This window comes from Aulonocara stuartgranti, assembly GCF_965226115.1.
Source record: "Aulonocara stuartgranti genome assembly, chromosome: 5".
In the NCBI taxonomy this organism is placed as follows: Eukaryota; Metazoa; Chordata; class Actinopteri; order Cichliformes; family Cichlidae; genus Aulonocara; species Aulonocara stuartgranti.
Window position 1 is genome coordinate 7,508,264 of NC_138943.1, and position 21,826 is coordinate 7,530,089.

Below are 21,826 nucleotides of genomic sequence, written 5' to 3' on the forward strand. Positions count from 1 at the left end.
TAATTCTATGGAGAGAAGATGGGTCAGCACAAGTAGCCTCTAACCAGAGAAGCATGGAGACATGATGCAACAAAAATGCAACCAGACAGAAAAATCCCTGGGAGATATTAAAGTCTGCCTTGTGCTCCCAATGGCCAATTCACACCAGCTGCGGCAGCCTATTGAGCTTCAGGCACATAGACAGACATGACCATTTGTTTCGGCATTGTTAACAGTTAATTGGTTCATACATTCACAATAAAGTATTGGTTGTAATGAAAAACATTTAAACTTTCTTCCAGTCATGCACTTTTAAAGTACTTGCATTCTGTTTGTTTAATTCACACTTGATTCTGTACACATTATATAGATGTGTTATAAGCTTTTATTTGACTCTTAGTAGATTTTGTTATCTTTTAGTCTAATGGTATCTACTGATGAATATATGAATGGGGATATTTTTCAAAATACTGAAAATGTATGCGTTAATGCCTCTTAGATGAAAATATCTGAATTTATCAAATCACATAACCCACTTCTTTATGGAGAATGTTTTGCATCATTTCCAAGCTCCCCTAGCAGGGAGAGGCTCATTCAGCTCTGCTATGACAAAGAATAGTAAAAGGAATAATCTCTGCCTGCTACAGTTACAGTTATTTTTAGGAGAATATTGCAAGACTCGAGAAACGTAGTGAAAAGTGAGTTTAACAAAGTCAGGCTTTCTTTCCACTAATTTGCTTAATAAAACCTAAAATTCAGGGATAATGACTCTTACAATTCTTATTTTGAACTTTCTTATTACCCAGGCTTTATGCTTCCGGGTACGCGTTCAGCACACGTTACCATGATAATTAATTACTAATCAAGCCAGCAAAACTTCAACTTTAGTCTCATTATCCCTCCGAAACCCATTTTGCTTTGTAGTTCATTCTTCAAGTCTTCACTCGTGTATTTTATTCAAGAGTTTGTATGTGTTTACCCCTTCTTAATATTAAGGTTCTTTCTGCTTTTTCCCCTCAAGCCAGCCTGACTGACCTTTTAGCATTTACAGACATAAATAACAGCCTGATAGGAGAAGCTAGAGCAAAGGTCCTAGGGTCATCGACACAGGGATGTAATGTGCATGACCTCAAGGAACCTGACCAAATAAGGAGAGGCCGTCTCTAAAAGTATTAGTACTTTGATTTATCATATCATCCTTTTTTTCCAGAATAATTTGTTCATAATCTTACTGATTATCCTATACATTGTGTCAATTATATACACACATTATAGACATTCAGTATGTAGTTATTATTACCATGTATTATAATATTATAATTTCAGAATGTTCACCGGCTTTTCAACAGTTTGAACCTGTGTCATTCTCGACTTTAAAGGAAATAATTAATAACCTGAGAAGCTCAAATTCTTTGCATGACATTATTCCCTCTCGTATCATTAAGGATGCTTTGAATACAATTTGGTCCTGTATCTTACTTTTAATGAACTTTTAATGAAAGTTATCTGGCTGTGTTCTGACTGTCTTGCCTTTAAACATGCAGTCATGCAACCTGTTATTAAGAAAAGCAGCCTTGATCATTCTCGCAAATTACAGGCCAATTTCTAAACTTATATCGCTGATAAACGGCATCAGTGATAAATTCCAGTCTGGATTTAAACTGCGTCACAGTACCGAAACTGCCCTACTAAGAGTTTTCAATGACCACCTTCTAATCGCTGACTCTGCGGTCTTAGTTCTATTAGATCTGATTTCTACGGTGGCCCCTAGAGACAAAGCACGTGCAAACTCCAAAACACTTGCAGACTCCAAAACACATGCAAATTCCAAAACACATGCAAACTCCGAAACACTTGCAAACTAAAAAACACTTGCAAACTCAAAAACACTTGCAAACTCCAAAACACGTACAAACTCCAAAACACATGCAAATTCCAAAACACAACGGAAGTGCTCCAGGACGCTAGGGGCAGTGTTGAGCTTTTGTTACCTAGTAACTGTGTGTGTGTTTTTTAGTTTGCAAGTGTTTTGGAGTTTGCATGTGTTTTGGAATTTGCATGTGTTTTGGAGTTTGCAAGTGTTTTGGAGTTTGTACGTGCTTTGTCTCTAGGGGCCACCATAGATTTCAGCCTTTAATACGGTTGACCATGAGTTTTTTCTGGCAATGTTAGAACATGTAGTTGGCCTTAAAGGAAATGTTCTTTCATGGTTTGCATCATATTTTTCGGAGAGGTCGTTCTCTGTCACGATGGGAAAACATTCCTCTTTTTCTACCCCTTTTCGCTGTGGTGTGCCTCAGGGCTCCGTGCTGGGTCCTGTGTTGTTCTCCCTGTACATGTTGCCCTTGGGCTCCATTTCTGGAAAAACACGATGTCTCTTTTAATTTTATGCTGATGATATTCAAATCTACCTCCACTTGACTGGGGATGTTTCATCTTCACCACATCCTCTGTTTGATTGTTTGAGGGATGTCAAAGACTGGTTATCATGTAACTCTCTTACTCTAAATGAGAAGAATATGGAAACTATTGTTTTTGATAAAAATATGCCTCTGGGACAACTAACTGGTACACCTGGGCCTGTTGCTATTCACCTCACTGATGCTGCTAGGAATTTTGGAGTTTTTATGGATAGTTCCTTCAAACTGGATAAACAGGTGTCCACTGTGGTAAAAACTACCTTCCATCAACTACGCCAAATTTCTAAGGCTAAACCTTATATACCATGCAAAGATCTAGAGAAACTTATTCATGTATTTATCACTTCAAGACTAAATTATTGTAACTCTCTTTAATTGGGCCTCCAATCTTCCCTCTTTCAGCGATTGCAGTTGGTCCAAAATGCCACAGCGTGTCTCTTAACCGGCACTAGAAGATATGATTCCATCACCCATGTTCTAGCCAACTTACATTGGCTTCCTATCAAATATTGAATGGATTTTAAAATCATATTTTTTACATATAAAATCCTAAATGATATGGCACCTGATTACTTAGGGCTATACAGACGGAAGAGATCAGCTAAGAGAGCACTAAGATCATCGGGTCAACTGCTCTTAGTGCCTTAGGTCTCAGCTGAAGAACAGAGGAGACCGTGCCTTTGCCATTACGGCACCCAAATTATGGAATAATCTTCCTCTTCACATTTGCGCATCAGATTCTATTCAATCGTTTAAATCAGGTCTAAAAATGTTCTTGTTTAACCTGGCATTTGAGGCTAATTAGTGTGATTTTCATCTGGCTCTGTATTTATATTTATATTACGTAATTATTTTACATCTGTAATTTATCTTTTTATTGTGATTTGATCTGTATCATGGTTTTACTGGAAAGCACTTTGGTGTGCTTTGGTCTTTAAATGAATCTTTACAAATAAGTTTGATATGAGACGATATGTCACTGTCACTGCACAATGCATGTTGAGCATATATCATAGTAAAACTATGGTTCTTCCTTTACATGTTTATTTTTTATTTGGTATTTTTAGGTATTTTCTTTTTTAGTCACCTAACTTATAACTTAATCTATTGGAGAGTAAACTAAACTGAATATCATAAAAGCTAGAGATAGATGCTGACATCCTCTATATCACTGCAGTTACCAAATTATATGCAGTTGTATCCACTATAATAACCACAGCTGGAAATAAAATACAATATGTTGTGTAACTGCTTGCTCGAAAATGAAAGTGTTTGTCTAGGAAACCATATAACTGGTGAGTACATGGTTAACCTGTTGTTCAAGAAGTAATTACATTTTTATGCTGTTTTCATGTCTTTTGTTTTATTTTTGACAAACATGGTAACAAGGTATAATGCATTCACAAGTTTGTCACAAAAAAAAGTCTTGAATCACTCTTGTAATTACTATTTTTGGCTGGATTGTCTTAAATGTCTCTTGAAGCACTTGGAATAGAGCCGAACTCCAACTTTTCGAACTATTTCCTCAGGTTTAGTCCTGTAATGCAGGCTTGCAAAAGATGAAGCTTTCCAGGATTTGGCAAGAGTGACATCAGAAATCCGTACAGCCAACAACCAAGGGCAGTGCAGCTTTAGTGGGAGGAAAAGACAATGAACCGTAAGAAGTGATTTTTAAACACATTTTTCACTCAGAAATGCAACATCAATATTGATTGCCAAATTCAGCTGCTCCACTCTTAATTCGGAAAGAAAAAAAACCAAAGTAAAACACAAGTTTACCAGTGGTAAAACTGTAGAAGTTTTATATGTATTTTGGCTGCTATCGACTAAATTCATGCCTCTGCTGCTCTCCCAGAGCTTGATTTAGGGGCCTAGAGTATAATTGTAATAAAACACAAGTTTGAGAGACCACAACTGTGAGAGAAATAACACTGCTGTAATAGTGCTTCATGTGTTGCACCATTACAGCAATTTTCAAAGCCCTTCAAAATGGCACTACTTCATATTATAGCTACCTTCTTCCATAACTGCCAAGCTGCCATCTGCTTAGACACTGCCAAACATCTAGCAGAGATGCTGCAGCTTCACACACTAACCTATTACATCAATGAAACCTTAGAAATAAGTAATGAGATTCACTTAAATGCTGAGAAATTTCAACATTTAGCAATTAAAATTAAATTAAGCAAAAACTATTCCATTAATTCCACCCTTATTTTTTGATCCCTTTAATAATCAAATTACACTTGATTTAACTTTACTTTTCACTTTGAAAAGTTACAAAAATAACCCATGTGCTTTATATGACTTCCAGTGCAGTTACACCTTTGTTACAGTAACAAACTCCAGTGCAATTTCTCAAAGTAGATGGTAAATGCTAAATGGACTTGTTCTTATACAACGCTTTTCTACTCTAACTGAGCACTCAGTGTTTTTATACAACTTGCCTCATTGAGGGGCTTTTATCTACCATTCCACAAATTCATACTCCAGTGGATGCAATGGGGGGAAACTTGGGATTGGTATCTTGCCCAACGATATTTGACATGCAGACTGGAGCAGAAAAAGATCAAACTACCAACCTTCTGATTTACTAGATGACCTGCTCTACGTCCTGAGCCACAGCCACAAGATCATTATAATTGGGTTTCAATTCATAAATATTTTACAGCAAACTTTAAAAAAAAAAAGAAAAAAGAAAAAGAAAACTTGCATGGGAAAATGAGGCGCAGTGGTGAGATGTTTACACTGTAAAGGAAGACATTTATTCTAAAGTTAACTTTCTTTTCTGATTGATACATTGTCGTCTTATCTAGCAGCCTGGCTAAAACATCTGCCGGTGTCAGCATCAAGGTTAAAAAAAATCTTTATAATAAAACTGTATTCTATAAAATCCTCCATCTGTGAACCTTCAACACATTAGAAGTCTGGTAGAGCTTATTAGCAAGCTGTTGTCTGAAGGAGGGATTTGACATGTCAGAAAGCTTTCTATACCATAGGTGTTAACTTCTCAGGGTATTCATGTCTTATATAACCTGCAATGCTCCTCTATCCTATTAAAGCTGTATTATCAGTGTTCTTATTTTTCTTGTAATCCGTTGCAGTTTTCTTAAGCAAATTTTGTTTTGCAAAACCTGTATGAGCACACTACAAAAACCATACACAGTCGATAATTGCCACATGTATAAAGTTTTTCTGTGCCCTGTCCATTAAGAGCAGTGTGTTGTTGGTTTCTTGTTGGGGTAGACAAAAGTAAGCTTCACATTTCTATCTGTCTAAAAGGCTGAGCTACTTAATTATTATCCTGGCTTGTTATAAATTAAGAATTTTGTAAAAGCAATTTTGAATAAACTTGATTGCAACATAAATAATTTAATGCTAAAAGATGTAAAGATAGTGCTAGTGAATTTTTGCCAGGGACCGTGTCTCTATCAGAATACCCTCCTTGTAAACGATTTTTTATGATTTGCTTTTGTATTATGTTGTGGAGTCTTCATTCTATCATGACCTTGTTTACCACTCTGTTATTTTTAAATAGGACACAGCAAGTCTTTAAGGTGTAATCAGCTTTGCAAAGGTAGCACTGTCATGGATAACTTTAGTTGTGACAAATGCCCACACAACCAGTACAATCATGGGCATCCAGAAGGCAAAAAAAGACCACGTCAGCCTAGAAAAAAATGAAACAATGTTATGTAAGGATGCAAATTCAGGAGATGTGAAGCCGCCTTAAATCGTTATTTTTCGTTGATATAAAAAACTCAAAACCTTGGGTCTACGCCCGCTGAACCATGGCAGTTCGAATCATTTCTTACCTTTGCTCTTGTGATTTTGATTTTTTAAAATCATACATAGAAGCCGCCCTCCAAAAGCTAAATATATTGCTCTTATGAGTACCGCTCATGCATAATGTGTCAGCATAAGGAGAAGTTCAATACTGCTATTATGTTTTTGATGTTAAAACTCCATCACTGTTAGGTATCTGTCAACTTAGTCTTTTACTGTACTCAAGAATAAGCATAGGTTGTGGGGGAAAATATAGGGGTTTTTTTTTTATTCCTGCTCCTCCCTTCTTCTTTCTAATCTTTCATACACTACTCAGTGTACATATTGTGAATCCATTTAAATAGCTAAACGTCTTAGGAGGATTTTTTGTGATGGTGCAGCCATTGCAGTTGGTTAAAGGTGGGCACCTGTAGCAGAAACAATTTTTCACCTAGCTCACTCGCAAGCTCAGTCAGCTTACAATCATTAATATGGTAGTGGGCTGAGACTCCGAAAATCTTTGAGCAGCCTTGAAGAAAATCCAATTATGATCTTTGATTCCTCTCCAGAAACAGATTACCTATCTCACTAATGACATTTTCCTTCCCATTCATGCCCTCTCTAAATGTGACGATTGAGAGACTGTGTGGGTGTTCCAAATGTGCAGGGATGATGATGATAATCTATTCCTTACAGGTCTATCAGATGGACAGCTCGCATTATGTATAAATGCTTTTCTTGAGATTCCCAGCTGCATGAGATGAACTTTATAAGGATTATTCAGACCTCTCCATAAATTAAGTGAGGGCAAGAGGGAAAGCGGATTTTTTTCTGTCTTTGCATGGAGTTTAATTCAAATGAAATGAGGGCAGACTGACATCCAAGCAGATTTTTATTTAAAACTATTGGGCCTGTCATCGGCTGTAACAGATGGGGAAAAGTCTGCCACTTTCACAGAGGCCTCTGTAGACAGAACTGTTTCCTTCTTTTCTTCTTTTTCCATTTTTTTAATTAAAACAAACATTATGAATATTATAGAATTTACTTTTATTCATTTTTTAAAATTGTTAATAATATTTATGAGTGCTACCATAACTTTCATATAATGTTAAAAACAAGTTTTTAACATTATTGCTAAAAAAAATATCACTTTTTAGCAATAAATAAATTCAAAAACCTGAGAGCATCATAATAAAAATTTGAATATTGGAAAGCTGTTTTCACAGAGGTCAGTCTAATGTTTAGTACAGCAGAGATATAACTTATCATTTTCTTGATTAAATACATTAGTCTGACACATTATTTAGTATTTCTTGCTAACCTTGTATTGTAACATATTTCATCAGGGAATAGATCCTATGGTGCTGGAATCATTCCCAGGAGATTCTGATCCGTATTGACAGCGTCACAAAATTGCTGCATCTCAAAGGTGCTCTATTGGATTTGGGATCTGGTGATCAGCATTTTCTCCCACTGGATAGTCTCTCCTTTTCAAAATATTTTCTTTACCCTAGAGATGGTTGTGTGGGAAATATTCAGGAAATCCATAGTTTTTAAAATACTTACACCAGCTTATCAGGAAACGCATTCAAAATCAGTAAAATCACCTTTCTTTCCTATTGTTTGAACTTCAGCAGGTCATTGTGACCATGTCTACATGACTACATTGACTGAGTTGCTGCCATGTGATTGGCTGATTAAATAATGAAAAGTTGGACGGGTGTACCTAATGAAGTGTTTCATCTGTACATCTGCTGTGTTCTTAGCTTCAGTATCAATGGCAGGCACACTATGTCCATAGGACTTATACATTAAACATTGAAAAGAAAAACAATTGCTGCAAATATTGAACTTTCAGAATTTTTAATTTCTTCTTGTGGGATTTCATGTCATATGTTGCTGGAGGATAGTATGTCACTCACAGTGTAGTATACCAAAGTGTAAGTACAGCACCTGCACAGATAATCCTGCCAGTGTGCGCCTGATACTACCTCCAAAGCTCTGGCAACATTATGGGCACATTGGCACTCAGGTGGAGTTTTTCCTGCCAACCATTAGAGCTCCACACCTGAGGCTAAGTGAGCAGCAGTCACACAAGCCCCAAAAGAACCAGTTCAGCTTTTCCTTATGGTGACTTTTTGCTGTTTCTGCATTCAGACCACGTCTAATTAGAGTTTCTTTCTTATTCCCTGCCATTTACTTATGTGTGCCAAAATGTGTTAGTCTTACAGAACAAAAGGCTCAGTATATGTCTTTGGCGATTTCTTACAATAAATGTCAGCAGTGTTCATCTTAAAATTTTCAAAAGATAGCTCTGATTCAGCAGCCTTTCTAAGAATGAACACAAAGCCATGTAAGTTGTAGATTCAAGTGGAGAAGCAGACCAGTGGTCACATGAAAAGATGGACACATCAACGCGCAGAGGGCATGGTTAACTCCTTTTTTCTTGCTTGTCTTGAAGGATCAGGCTCTTCATTGGAATTCGGCAACGTACACGGCCGGGTAGTTAGCGTGTCTCCAAGGTTAACATTTTTAATGCAAGACTGAGGGATTCAGCGAAGTGCTCCTTTGAAGTTTCTTGTTGGAGTCAGAAGGGAGGCTGCGAGGCTGTTGAAGACTGTCTGCGATATTGACATTAAAACTCAACACATAGAATGATGCCAATTGAAATTTCATAGTGTTCCCTTCGGGAAGCTGGGGAGTTGGGCATTCCAGTGTGATATGAATAATGAAACTTCCCTCGCTTTGCTTATTTTTTATTTAATGTGGAACTCTCCTTTGTTGCTCCCTCAAGTTCCACGGGGGCTGGTGTGCGAGAAATACAGGTGTAGAGAAAAAAAAAGAAAAGAGAATCAAGTTCCTATTTTATATATGCATGAAATTAGGCATGAAGGTTAAATGCTTATGACTAGTCTATTTTGCGGATTTTTGCATTACTGCTCCTTTTAGTGTAGTTTGTAGTAAAGCAAGTTTTGGAAATAGTTTGGATATTGTTTTCTAAAGGATATACAAACGATACCTCAGGGTATGATTGAGTCATACAGTGGAATACACACAGAAAGAAAATGTAGCGTACACTTTCACAGCATACTTTTGCACATTCAGGCAAACAGGAAAACTTGCTTCCTGTTAACTTACTGCTGATTTAGCTTACAATTCAGTAAGTGTAGGCACTTGAAGTTACGTGTGTTTAGTTTGTTTGCTGGGTAGAGGTGGGGAGTGATGAAATAAATATACTTTGTACGATTTTGAATTTTCAGATATCTGTTACTTGACCATTTATTTTTCTGACAACTTTTTACTTTTATTCCTTACATTTTCAAAAAAGGCTCATTTAGGTTTAAGACAATTGAGGGGAAGTATTGATTATTTCACATCAATTTACATCTTCAGTAAGTCAGATCAATCAATCCAAATGGGAACAATAACACATAAAAGAAAATCTTGTTGGTGTAATAACCTCAGTCATAAAAAGGTATGCATTATTTATAGCACTATACTCAGGGGTTAAAACAGGCTGGAACGATCCAGAATTGTGTTTTTGGTGCAGATGTCATTATGTTGTGGTTCCAGTACTTCAACAGTTGTACCACAAAAGAGGAGCAATCATGAAGTTTTGTTTTAAGTAGCAGGTAATTTTAAGTCCAACCTTTCTAATGGCTCAACAAATATCAGCAAACTGTGTAGTTTGTCACACAATGTCTCTGTGAGCTAAAGGTGCATTTGCTGTATTTCCAGAGAGAGAAAAAAGACTGTGAGATAACTCACTCAGATGTAAAAAAGACACTTACTTAATTTCCTCCTTCATTATAGAGTTTTTTGAAGAGATACTACAGCCAACAAGATGTGTTATGAAGTTATGTCTTATAAAACAAACTGAAGTATACAAACTTTGTGTTATTCAAATGTTGCATAAAATACTAGGCAGCTTATTGGTTAGTCTGCAGCACTGTGGTGAAGTCTGGCCTGGCAGTCAAGTCGTGGCCTGTGTTACATTACGTGGCAATCAATTTAAGAATTCACACATTTACATTGTTGGTAACAGCAGTAAGATCTCATTCTTTTTAAAAAAAAATAATAATAATAATACAGATGCGCAGGCTGTTAGCCCATACGGTTTTACCAGAATATTTTTGAAACACAAGTGAAGAATATCTGTTTGCTACCTCTGTTGCTGAGTACTTGTTCAGTCCATGGAAAATTGTTGTTTTGACAGCAAAATCTGGCATTCTTCTCTGCTCAGGGTCAGGCTTTGTTTTGTTGCCAAATGTATCTGAACACATACAAATAAAGGCTTTTAACCCTTTCATGCATGAATTATGAGAACCTCAGTCAAGAGTTTTTTTTTCTGAGTGATTTTATTCCTCTTTAGGCATAAACAAAAATGCAGTTGAATTTTTTGTTTTTGAACCAAAGAAAAGTCTATTTAACAAACCAATTACAGAAAATTCTAAACTGTACTTTCATAAACCTATGAAATAATTAATGTTGCTAATATGATGTATTCTCACACTTTAACATATTCCAATACTTTTCAAAATAATGCAAAAATGATGAACCTAACTCTTGACCAATGCACTGCTGACATTTTAGGATAGTTTACAAAAAAAAAAAAAAAAAACCAAAGCAGCAAAAGCCTCTTTTAGAAAGCAGCAACGTTTTTTCAGTATTACAGTCATTTACAATAGTTCCAGGGCACAAACCCAAAATAATATGTTTCCATGTTTTACAGGTGCTATAATGCCTATAAAACTACAGTATGTTGAGCTAAACAAATGAAAATCATCATCATCGTGTCCCTCTCATCTCCACTTCTCATCTATGTTGTATGAGAACTGGCAAAGTTGTTTTTCATGTGCATGTAGCATTGTGGCATCTGTTGGCACTTTTTGTAAGACTATGTGTAGTACCTGTCAATCTAGCTTTTTCAGAATGGGAAAGAAAAATAATTTCAGTGACTTTTATATTATAGCATGATTGTCAGTTCTGTGCTGATGATGAAGGTCAGAGGACAATGATTCGACTGATAGGGGGAAAGCACAACTCCAGTAGACCACACTGGGTACCACTCCTGTTAACAAAGAACAGGCAACTGTGGTGTACTGTCCTGTACTTGCATGGAGCCTCCAAAGGTTTCCCCTTACTGTCCAAAGACAAGTTCATTAGGTTTTCTTATAAAATTAAATTGGTGTGAACGACTCAATGGTTTTGCCTCTGTGTTTGAGCCCTACGACAGACATTTCAAGGGAGTACCCCACATCTTGCCTTCTGATGGCTAATGTTAGGTTCCAGATACAGCACAAGCCTGTATTTAATAAGTTGGGTGGATTATTATTAGACATGTTTTGATTTTGTTGTATCTGTTGGAGAGCACAGCTTATTATAATGGTATCTTACCCTTGTGAGAGTTGTGTGCCTATCGCAGAGGGATAAGCTGAGATGTAGACTTGGCAAAGGCGAGCTAAACCTCATGGTTAAATCAACAAGCTCTTTGCTGCCTTAGAAATCAGACTGAAACTCAGGTAGAAGAATGATTTCCAGTTGGTGATGTGTAATAATAATATCTATCCAGACAAAATAACACTTTTTTCTTTTTCTCTGTGAACAATAGTTGATGGCTTTATGCATTCAGGCAGTGATACTGAGACTTTTGAAACATCTGTTGTTTTCCATTTGTCAGAAACACCTGCCCTACCTGCTCTCCTCTCATCCACTCTTCCTTCTTTTTCTTGTTACATATCCTGTGTTCTCTTTTTCGAGTCATCTGGCAGCGTTGCGGTGCAGCCTCCAGGGACTCCATACCCAGTTTTGAATCATAGCTCACCTCCTGAAAGCCTAATAACCTAATGAAAGTCAAGGGCATCTGTTTGAGACATGCCATGGCTGAGTGCTGGGGAAGAAAAAAAAAACAGGAGGGAAACTGCCAGGGCATTGTATTGGATTTTGATTTAAGTAAACAGAAGTGCTCACCTATTTCAACCCCCATGTGTAGTGACAGTGAGAGCAGTGGAGCTTTTGGCTTTTGGCTTTTTTATGAGATCACAAGGTCAAGGGGCAAGGCAGTTGTTTGTGTCTCCCATGATATTGTCCATGAAATATTTGACTGTCATCGAGGTGATGTGTGCTACTACACATTATGAGAAATATGTCTGCAGGCTGTAATTTTGAAAGAAAAATTATTCCGTTAACCTTTTGTGATAAGGATGGATTCTTCGTGTCTGTCTGGTGTAGGAATACTTATAGGTATGCGCACAGTGCTACATCATGAGGTACTTTTCATTTCAGCTCCCAAAAGAGAGGAGGGCTGGCTGCTCACATTTAGGAAAATTTGGTATTAATCTAATGTCTTTGTTCGTGAGGTTTCCTCACTTTTAAAACCCTCTGAGACTGAAAATGATCCACCTGCGAGACTGTAAAATCAGTGAGTCATGCTAATTAGCAATTACATCCACAATCACCCATGTTAATTCACTTAGGAGGAAGTCAGTGTAATTCATTCTCATTTTCAGAAACTAGGACCGACATTAAATTAATGCACCCAAAGTAAGTGGCATTTAAGAAGAAGAGAATTCCACGCACACACAGTTATCTCTGTGCCATTTTAGTATTTAATTCAAGAATTACTCACACATTTTTGGACTCTCCCAGGTTCTATTGTTTAAAAAAACTTCTACCTTTAGCTATATTTATATCAGCATGTGAACAGTATAATAAGAAGCACTTACTTGATATACCACTTCTTTCTTTTTCAGCCAATTACAACCTCTTGCATTTATATCAACGGCAATCTTCAATAAGGGGCAAATTAATATTGCGAGTTATCGTAAATAAGATTGCTAACACCTCATCCAAAGTGTTGCCCATATAGGATTAACAATATATGTGTTCTGATTATTAATTGATTTTTCATCAGAAGCAATTTGTTTGTTTTAGAGCAGAGGTGGCCAATTAATTTCCCCCATCTATAACGCTCCTAGTTTCTCATTTGGCCCCTTGGGAAAATTAATTGCCCACCTCTGTTTTAGAGTAATTAGTTATTTAATTACTTATTTGCTTTATTACCAAAAGCTAGATGATAAAATTGGCACCGCCCTCATTCTAAATATGAAGCCACCCTATAGTTAAATACTGCATGCTTGCTGCTGAAATATGTGTCAATGGAGCCACCTTATATGGATGGGGGGGGCATGTCTTCCAATGCATGGACGACTTTTGAAGCCGAACAATACGGAATAAAATAAAAAAAAACAAAAGTGTTTTTTTATACTTAAATACTTATTTTATGTCAATAATAACCAGTGTTGGGTAAGTTACTTTAAAATAGTAACTTAGTTACATTACTAGTTACTTCTCTCAAAAGTAACTCAGTTACTTCAAGTTACTCGTTACTTTCAAAGTAACTAGTTACTAGGGAAAGTAACTTTGGTTTTACTCAGAATTCTCTTGTTAATGTGTTTCTTCCATAACTTTGCCAGTCTTCTAGCTTGCTTACTTGCCACAAGTGCACTGTGCCACCTACCAATAGAAAGGATATGATAACGTGCATATTTCCACGAGAGAAATCCCACGCCTGGACCGTCATTGACTGCTGCCATGATTCTAGCCTACGTCACAGAGTCATGTGCGCCTTTTACATCCAACACAAAAACTGCAGTCGTAGTGCTTTCGATTGTACTCAGAACTCAGAAATTCTGCCTTCTGAATAGGAAGATGTAGGTAACACCAGACTGCAGATGAGCTGCATACAGGGCTGGACTGGGACAGAAAATTGGCCCGGGCATTTTGACTAGAAACTGGCCCACCATTATAGGAAAAATCATAAAGCCTTTGAATGAAAACAAACACTGTTGTGACAGTGATGTTCACTGTTTTGATGGTATATATGCATCAATCTATCAATCGTTTGTTGTAAGATTCAGATAATTATTTTTTAAAAGCTAGACATTTTAAATGAGAATAAGAAAGAAAAGTATTTCTTTGTGCCCCCCATTCCCTGTTAATGCCCTACATGCCCCCTTGGCCACACTTTGCTAGATCCGCACCTGCACAGTTACCAGCTGTCAGCTACCTAAAAAAGGATCCTGGGGTTATTTGTCTCTCAGAAACAGTTCATAACTTCCCTTCAACTCATTCATGTCATCTAAAAGGTAAACCTGTTTCTCCATCACCTGCTCAGCTCTGATGATCCAGTAAGGACATCTCCTGGTTTCATCTTCATGTTTCCCTCTCACCAGATAACCAAACCATATCATGACCAGCAGCTTTTTTTTTTACAGCTGTGGCTCCAGCAAACATCAGCTGATACTAGAAATTAATATTAAATAAATTCTAACAACAGCTGATCAAGCTTAAACGTGCTGCTGTTGTTTAGCGCGACATCCGCTGGTTTCCTCTTTCGGCGCAAAGTGGGCGATAAACAAACAAGAGAGCCGATCAGCTGATCATTGATCAGTTTCATGATTGAAGTAGAAACGGGAGAGGGAGGGGGGAGAATGAGAGAAGAAGAGGCAGCTGTGCAGCGTAAAGACACAGAATAACTCCAGCTTTGTGCCTTTTTCATTGTAGCTGAATTACGGGACAAACTGTTCCTTTTCACCTCAATAAGAAACGCGTAATATTTTCTCTGAATACCAGACGGGACGGTTGGCAACTCTAATAACTTATGAACAAATTAAGGTTCAACATCATTAACTTCATAGCACCACCCAGCTGTGTAGAAACTCCGTCATGCTAGCTAGCACGCAGTACGGAAAAAGTCAGAATAACGAAAATAAACTCCACCTAAGCTTGGTTTATATCTGACCCAGAGAGACTGCAGGTCATAACTTCTTACCTGAAGTTCAGTTCACACTTGGACCGGCGGCCGCCTCGGGTCTCTTTTCCTTCTGCGTCCCTTTTCCCTCATCCACCTGCTGCCTCCACCACTTGCTAATGTTACTGACTCTGTGGAAGCTCCGCGATGCCACCACACGAAGTAACGAGTAACGACCCTATCTAAATCCCAGTAACGAGTAACGCGTTCCTGATTTTGGCATAATAACTAGTTACCGTGCTCGTTACCACAATAATAACGTAGTTACTGTAACGCGTTACTTAATAACGCGTTAGTCCCAACACTGATAATAACCATCACAGTTCTGCAATATATAATACAAGGCAGCATGGATGTGGTTAGCACTCTTGCCTCACTGCCACATAAACAAGCTTCAGCCTGTCTATGGTAAGTTTACATGCTCTCCCTGTGCCTGCATGGTTTCTATCCCGATGCTTACTCACATCATTTAAACAAGTTGTGTGTGTCCTGTCAAAATCATATTTTATACAATAGTCATGGATGGCTGATAAGTCATTTCTTCTCAGTGTCACCATCTATATCCAGCTTCTAAATTTCCATGCGTCTGTTGCTAAAATCCAAGTACAAAGGTTAACATAATTTAACTTTAAATTTTCAACTGGGTCTTACAGTTGACAAATATCATTTACATTTTCCTGATCCTTTGCCAGAATAAACTTTTCTTTATTTATATTAATTATATTTTGTTTGTTAATCACATTAGTATTAAATGTGACCCATAAAATTAAACACATTTGCTACAAAGGTAGCTGGGTTGCTTAGTTTTGGCATTTCATTTATAAGAACATCAAAAAGGAGTACAACAGTTTGGCATTTTATGCAAGTGCTGGTCAGATGCAATTGTCAGAGCAGGAGTTCTGCAGAGAAAAATCCAAAAAAAGACCAGATGTGGGATCATGAAGGTGAAGTACTTCATTTGCACATCTGCTGCTTGCCTGGTAACTGCAGAATGGCAATCAGAGTGTCTATGTGGTTACTAGATTTAAAAAATAAGTCATTATGGTTCATTTGAGATGAATAAAGAGGGGCGCACACTGTCAAGAACTGAAAAACAACCTGAAACCAATCTAAACATTTACTATGTATTTTCTGTAGCAATGCCTAATTGCAAGGACCAATTAAGAATAAATCCTGAGAAAATAAAGAAGGCGCACAATCCATCAAACCGTACTATCAAGAGATCGCTTGATAAGTTGCCCTGCCTAATCTAGTCAACATGGTAATTTTTCAGATTTCATCAATTTCCTAAATAACACCCAGTCTTTTCAATGGAGAACCAGCAACAGTGATTGCATTGAAATCCAAATTCTTCCCCTTCTGTGAGTGCCTTCTGTCTGAAAAACAGTTCATTAATAGACTTTCTCTAAAACTATATTTTTCTTACATTTTTTAAAACCAAATATTATGCTTAGTTTTCTTTTCCAATCAGACAGTATAATTATTTAAAGTTTCCATTTGTAATTTACACAGCACACATCCTAAAACATATTTCCATCTGTATTTGTAGATAAACAAAAATCCCATCAGTCTTTGCTTTTTAAGCCCAGAGTTATATTCTAGCTGACAGATTCACGGGAGATTTTCTTTGGAACCTGTGCTTTCACCATCAACCACAGAATGTGAACCAACAACCCTGGACAAGGAGTAAATTGCATCAGATGCTATCATCAATCACTATCTGTTGGCAACATGTCTTATAAACTTACTAGAGCCAAGGAGCTGTAGTTGGCTGGATTGTGTTGTATCTCAGTCACACAGGTCTCCTCAGAAAGTCTTGTGTGACGGGCCATGAAAGCTCTCATTGACAGACCTTCTGTGCTTCTAGGATTTTCAATTTAGAGTTAAAAAGAACAACAAAGAAGCAACTAAATGCTGTGAAATTGTGATGGTTGTTAGTTTTGGGGGGGAGGGGGGGGGGTTGACGGTGGGGTGGGACGTTGTATTTGGTTTTTATTATACTCATATTTAGGAATTTGTTTCAATAAGTAATAGGCTGACTGTTACTTTTATTTCAGGCATTTTGGAACACAAATTTTGGGGTTGTAGTCAGTCTTTCACACTGGCAGTCTCAGTATTTTTAAACTGTGATGGCATGGGGTGTACGATAACTGACCGTTAGCTCAGAAAACAGTGGGCAGAGTTTTCCAGCACTTGTGCAGCATGGTGTGCCTTAATACAGATAATACTGCATTACATGAAAAGCAGAACGGCACAAGGGTCTAAAATCTGAAAGCGATTCTCCAAAGCCACAGCTTGTTTTATAAGACAATGGTGGGTGTCCGTACATTGGGTTACCTTATAATTTCCTGTTTGTTTTATTTTGGAATTCTTGGCCTGCTTACACTGTTGTCTGTTTTGCTTCCTTCTTGTTAGTTTTTCCTTCGTTATGATTCGATGCCCACCTGTGAGTCACCTGTGTGGTGCTACCTGTGTCCAATTTATCATGTCTTTGTTTTGGCGATGACTTCTTACTGCAGGCAATGCCATCTAAGCCCAACAAACCCAGGATATCCTTCTGCTATCCAACTTCACTTACTCACTACTTTCACTAGCAACATCAGTCAGGCTAAGCGGTCACACAAGCTGCACAAAACTGTTCATCAACTCAATAAGTTAACCCAGGGTTCCACAATCTCACATGAAAGGGGTAATGTTGTCTGACCAATCAACAGTGTTCGTCAAGTTACTTGAAAAAAGTAATCAGTAACTAATTACTGATTACTTCCCCAAAAAAGTAATCCAGTTACTTTACTGATTACTTATTTTCAAAAGTAATTAATTACTTAGTTACTTAGTTACTTTTTAAAAACACGATTTACAACCTGAACAGGTGATAAAGCAATAGATCTTTCAGCCCAATTCTACTTTTTCTACATAATCCATCATACAAAATGTAATCACATGGAAAGGTCCCTTTTTAAAACTTGTTTTATTAGTTTTAATCTTTTAACTTTATGCATCAAGCAAAAATTTAATTATATGCAACATTCTCTGACTGGAAGAAATTTGTTTAATATTTAAACCTATTTTCTGCACATTCCAGCACATAAAATAATTTTTTCTGTGTGTGTTTACACTCACTCTTTCAAATAGATGCAAGTAAAACACAGCAGAAAATAAATAAAGTCAAAGAATAGCGGTCCCTTTTGCTCTATTTTCACCTGTAAAGCAGGAGTAGGGTAGGCGGAGGTTTACCCTGGTGCAGGTGTGCGAAAGTCCGCGGTGATCTGAAAATGATGTGCCAGGAGTTGTGCCGTTCTCGGCCGCATCAGTGACCCTCGAGCTCCAGGCTAGCTATCGAGCTGGTAGGTAGCAGACGTCTCCGAAAACGTCGAAGCACTTTTGCAAATATGCGATATCTTGATAAACCGAGCAGATATTTGATGTTTACACAGCTACTTTCTCGCCTGAAAATATGTTAAAAGTTTATTTTGTGACCCAGAAAGATTAGTATGAGTAATTTTAAAACTTAGTTGCGGCCGCCATTGTTGGAAACTGGAGTTTGGCTGGGCCGCGCTATGAATTCTGGGATATGGTAGGCCACGAAGGACACACCCGACCCATCCTTCAAATTTGGGGAAAAGGAGGACGCATTTGTCGGCTGCATTCGGAGGAGTCTACGAATTTGGACAGCCTTCGGTGCGTCGCAGTGACGTAATCGGTCTACAAATGCGGCCTCAGGAGGATGCAGCCCATGAATTTGGACACGACCGATATATTGTCCGTTGTTGATCTGCACACAGCTGTTGTCACGAACGTCGCACTTGCTTACGTCACTGTCATGAGACATTCTCGCAAAAAATCACGGTTTTAGTAACGCAGTAGCGCAGCGTTCCTACGGGAAAGTAACGGTAATCTAATTACCGTTTTTGCAATAGTAATCCCTTACTTTACTCATTTCCTGAAAAAAGTAATCGGATTACAACTAACGCGTTACTGCCCATCTCTGCCAATCAACCAACCAAGGTCTATTGAGCAGAACAGCTGATTTTACTAAGGAAGATAAAATTATATTATGAGAAAAATATGAATATGAGGTAAATAAATAATGCAGGCAGAAAGCAACACCAGCATTAGAACGTGATTGCATGTGAGGGGAGATGTGCTGTACAGCAGTATAGTAATAAAAGCACTCACACACACATATTCTCAAGTAAGCCTGGAAAAGCCCTACCATATTCAAAGCCACTAAGGAAATGCTAGCTGGATACAGATCTAATATTAAGACAGATATGAAAGATTAAAGTAAGTTAATGTTTATGTGTGCATAAGACTTTACTAGTCTTGTTTTGCTTTTGTTTTGTTTTCTCAGCCTCAGTTGTATTAACGGTGTGAGAGAAAGAATAATTATAAAAATGTAATTCCAAACACAGACTTTACTTCCAAATGAAATATGAAACATAAACAGGTGGTCTGTTTGATAATCATGTATTAAGGCTTGTAAAACAGGGGGTTTGGGGGTGGGGAGTGGAATAAGGCTCTTTGTATTTCTGGACAAACATCTGAGGAATCTATCTGGATTGATGACATGATCTTCCAAAGAGCTGATTGGTCAGTAGGCAGTGATTTCTTATTTCCTGATCGCTTATCAAAAACTTAACATAAATAACATAAATGATCATAATGCAATAAATTCCAGTATTCTTGTTATCATTTTCAGTTCACATTCCACTTAATATAGTATTCATTCTTACAGCATTCACCAGACTACCATGCTTTAACAGGCATTAAGTGAGTAGTCATATGGAGACATCGCAATCAATCACTCCTCAAAGAAGTCCATAGAATTCCATAATTTCAAAGATGATGGTTGTTTCCCCCCCAAAAAACAATCAGCAGTCAGATCATGAAATATGTAAACCAGTCGTGTTGTTGCACTGATTCACATGCAAATACATAAATGATAAATTGATGATATGACATGAATGATAAAGGTCATGATGAACTACGTGGCCGAATCTTCTTGATATAATAGTACAGACGTTGTTAGCTGTACTGTACTGCAGAAATGAGCATGGCTTTTGTTTCAAGTGCTCTGGTTGGAAAAGTTAATAATACTGTTTAACCTGAAGTTGTCACGGTTTGCGGGGGCAAGCCGTGTGGAATATATATAGGACCAAAAGGCGGCAGCTCTGGTGCAGGTGAGTGTTTATTAACAACAAAATGCGAACAACAAAGGCGCTAGGAACATGAAACTGAAACCTAAACTGGGTAAACTAACAACACAAACCAGAACCGAAGATGCAGGGAGATCCGGAGAACTATACACGGAGAGACGCAGGGAGAACGAGGGGAAACAACACAGACGAACCAGCAACAACTATGACAGAAGACACAACTTAAATACACTCAGAGAACACAGGGGGATTACATACAGGTGGGGACACAGCTGGGAGTAATTAACATGACGAGACTAGGGAGGCAAACTGAAAACACTCACATAAGACACAGACCTTCACAATAAAACAGGAACGTACACATGAAAGGACACAAACTAAGAAACGCGGACTAGATACAGGAACACACGGGCAGAACAGAGTAAACACTAACCAGAGGAAGAACAGAACCAAAATCGCGAAGAGAAAACACAAAACGCTGGGTCAAAAGGACCCAGGATCATGACAGAAGTACTGTCAAAGCATAGATCACAAGCAAAAAGCTTTTCAAAGCTTATTCTGGGCAAAAGTCAACAATCCTATTAGTCTTTTTTTATGTGGTGATATCCATTTAAATGTTAGAATATAGATGTCTTGTCTCTATTTTTTGTACTGTCCATCATTTCATTTCACTCAGGCTGACTGCTCCTTACATTTGTGATAGCTTGGGTTCATAAATATCTTACACTGTTACTTCTTTCTTCCTACACTCATTCATAATAAATTACTTACAGTGCTTGTGAAAAGAAGTATATACTGTATAGGTGTGCATGTTTATTTAGGTTTTGTGGTATTCAGCCAAAATATTTGTTATAAGAAATGTGTTTCTTAGCATCCGTTCATATGCAGCAGCTATTTCATTCATTCATAACAATCACGTCACATCAACTTTTTACATAATATGTTTATTTCTATTCTTTTCTCTGATTTATTTCCTATATAATCTAGCTTTTTCATGTCCTTTGTCTCACATTTGTCAAATTTAAATAAAAAAAGAAGTGGTGAATGCCCATTTAAATGTTATAAAAAAACACTGCCAATATACACAAAGCCCTGTCACTTTAATCTTTTGCATTTCTGCAACACATAAAAAGCATTCTGTTAGAGGTTAGGTGATAAGTTTGTATCTAAACATCTTACTTTTTTCTGTCATATGCAAAGAGATGTTATTTTGAATAGCCTGCATTATCATTTAACCTTGTGTCTACGTCATAACAATTCAAATCCTTCATCTTGTATCATCACTTATGGAAAAATACTTTTTTCCATTAAGTTCTCTGCTTTAAAGAATAACAGCAGCATTCCTTTTAATCAATCTGACTTAAAAGCCCTTCACAGCACAAAAACAGCTACCCATAAGCTCACTAATGATCTACTGGCTGCCAGTGTTGAGGATTGTTCTATTTTAATCCCTCTTGATCTTAGCACATCCTTTGATACAGCTGATTGCTCCATTTTGCTTGACAAAAAATGAGCTGACACCATGGGCCCAGCGTTCATACATAAATCACTGAGAAGTCTTTCTTTCTCTGTGGTTTTGGTCAATACATTTTCATTTTTGCTTCTCACAAGTCAGGTGTTCACAAAGGTTTGATTCTAAATTGTTAATAAAATAAATACCTGATATCATGAATTCATCAATCATAGACAAA

The 21,826-nt window shown here is 37.4% G+C and overlaps 1 protein-coding gene across 3 annotated transcripts in view; it reads left to right on the plus strand.

Moving 5' to 3' along the window:
• Positions 1–21,826, plus strand: part of LOC309706584 (monocarboxylate transporter 1-like) — a 100,780-nt gene that overhangs the window by 43,801 nt on the left and 35,153 nt on the right. Inside the window, exon 1 of one of the 3 annotated variants that reach the window (XM_082533251.1) lies at positions 4,042–4,056. The exons of the other annotated variants lie outside the window; for them this stretch is intronic. The gene's annotated coding sequence lies outside the window, so the exon portion shown is untranslated. Of the gene's footprint in view, positions 1–4,041; positions 4,057–21,826 lie in introns of those variants that run through there. 3 annotated transcript variants of the gene reach the window in all.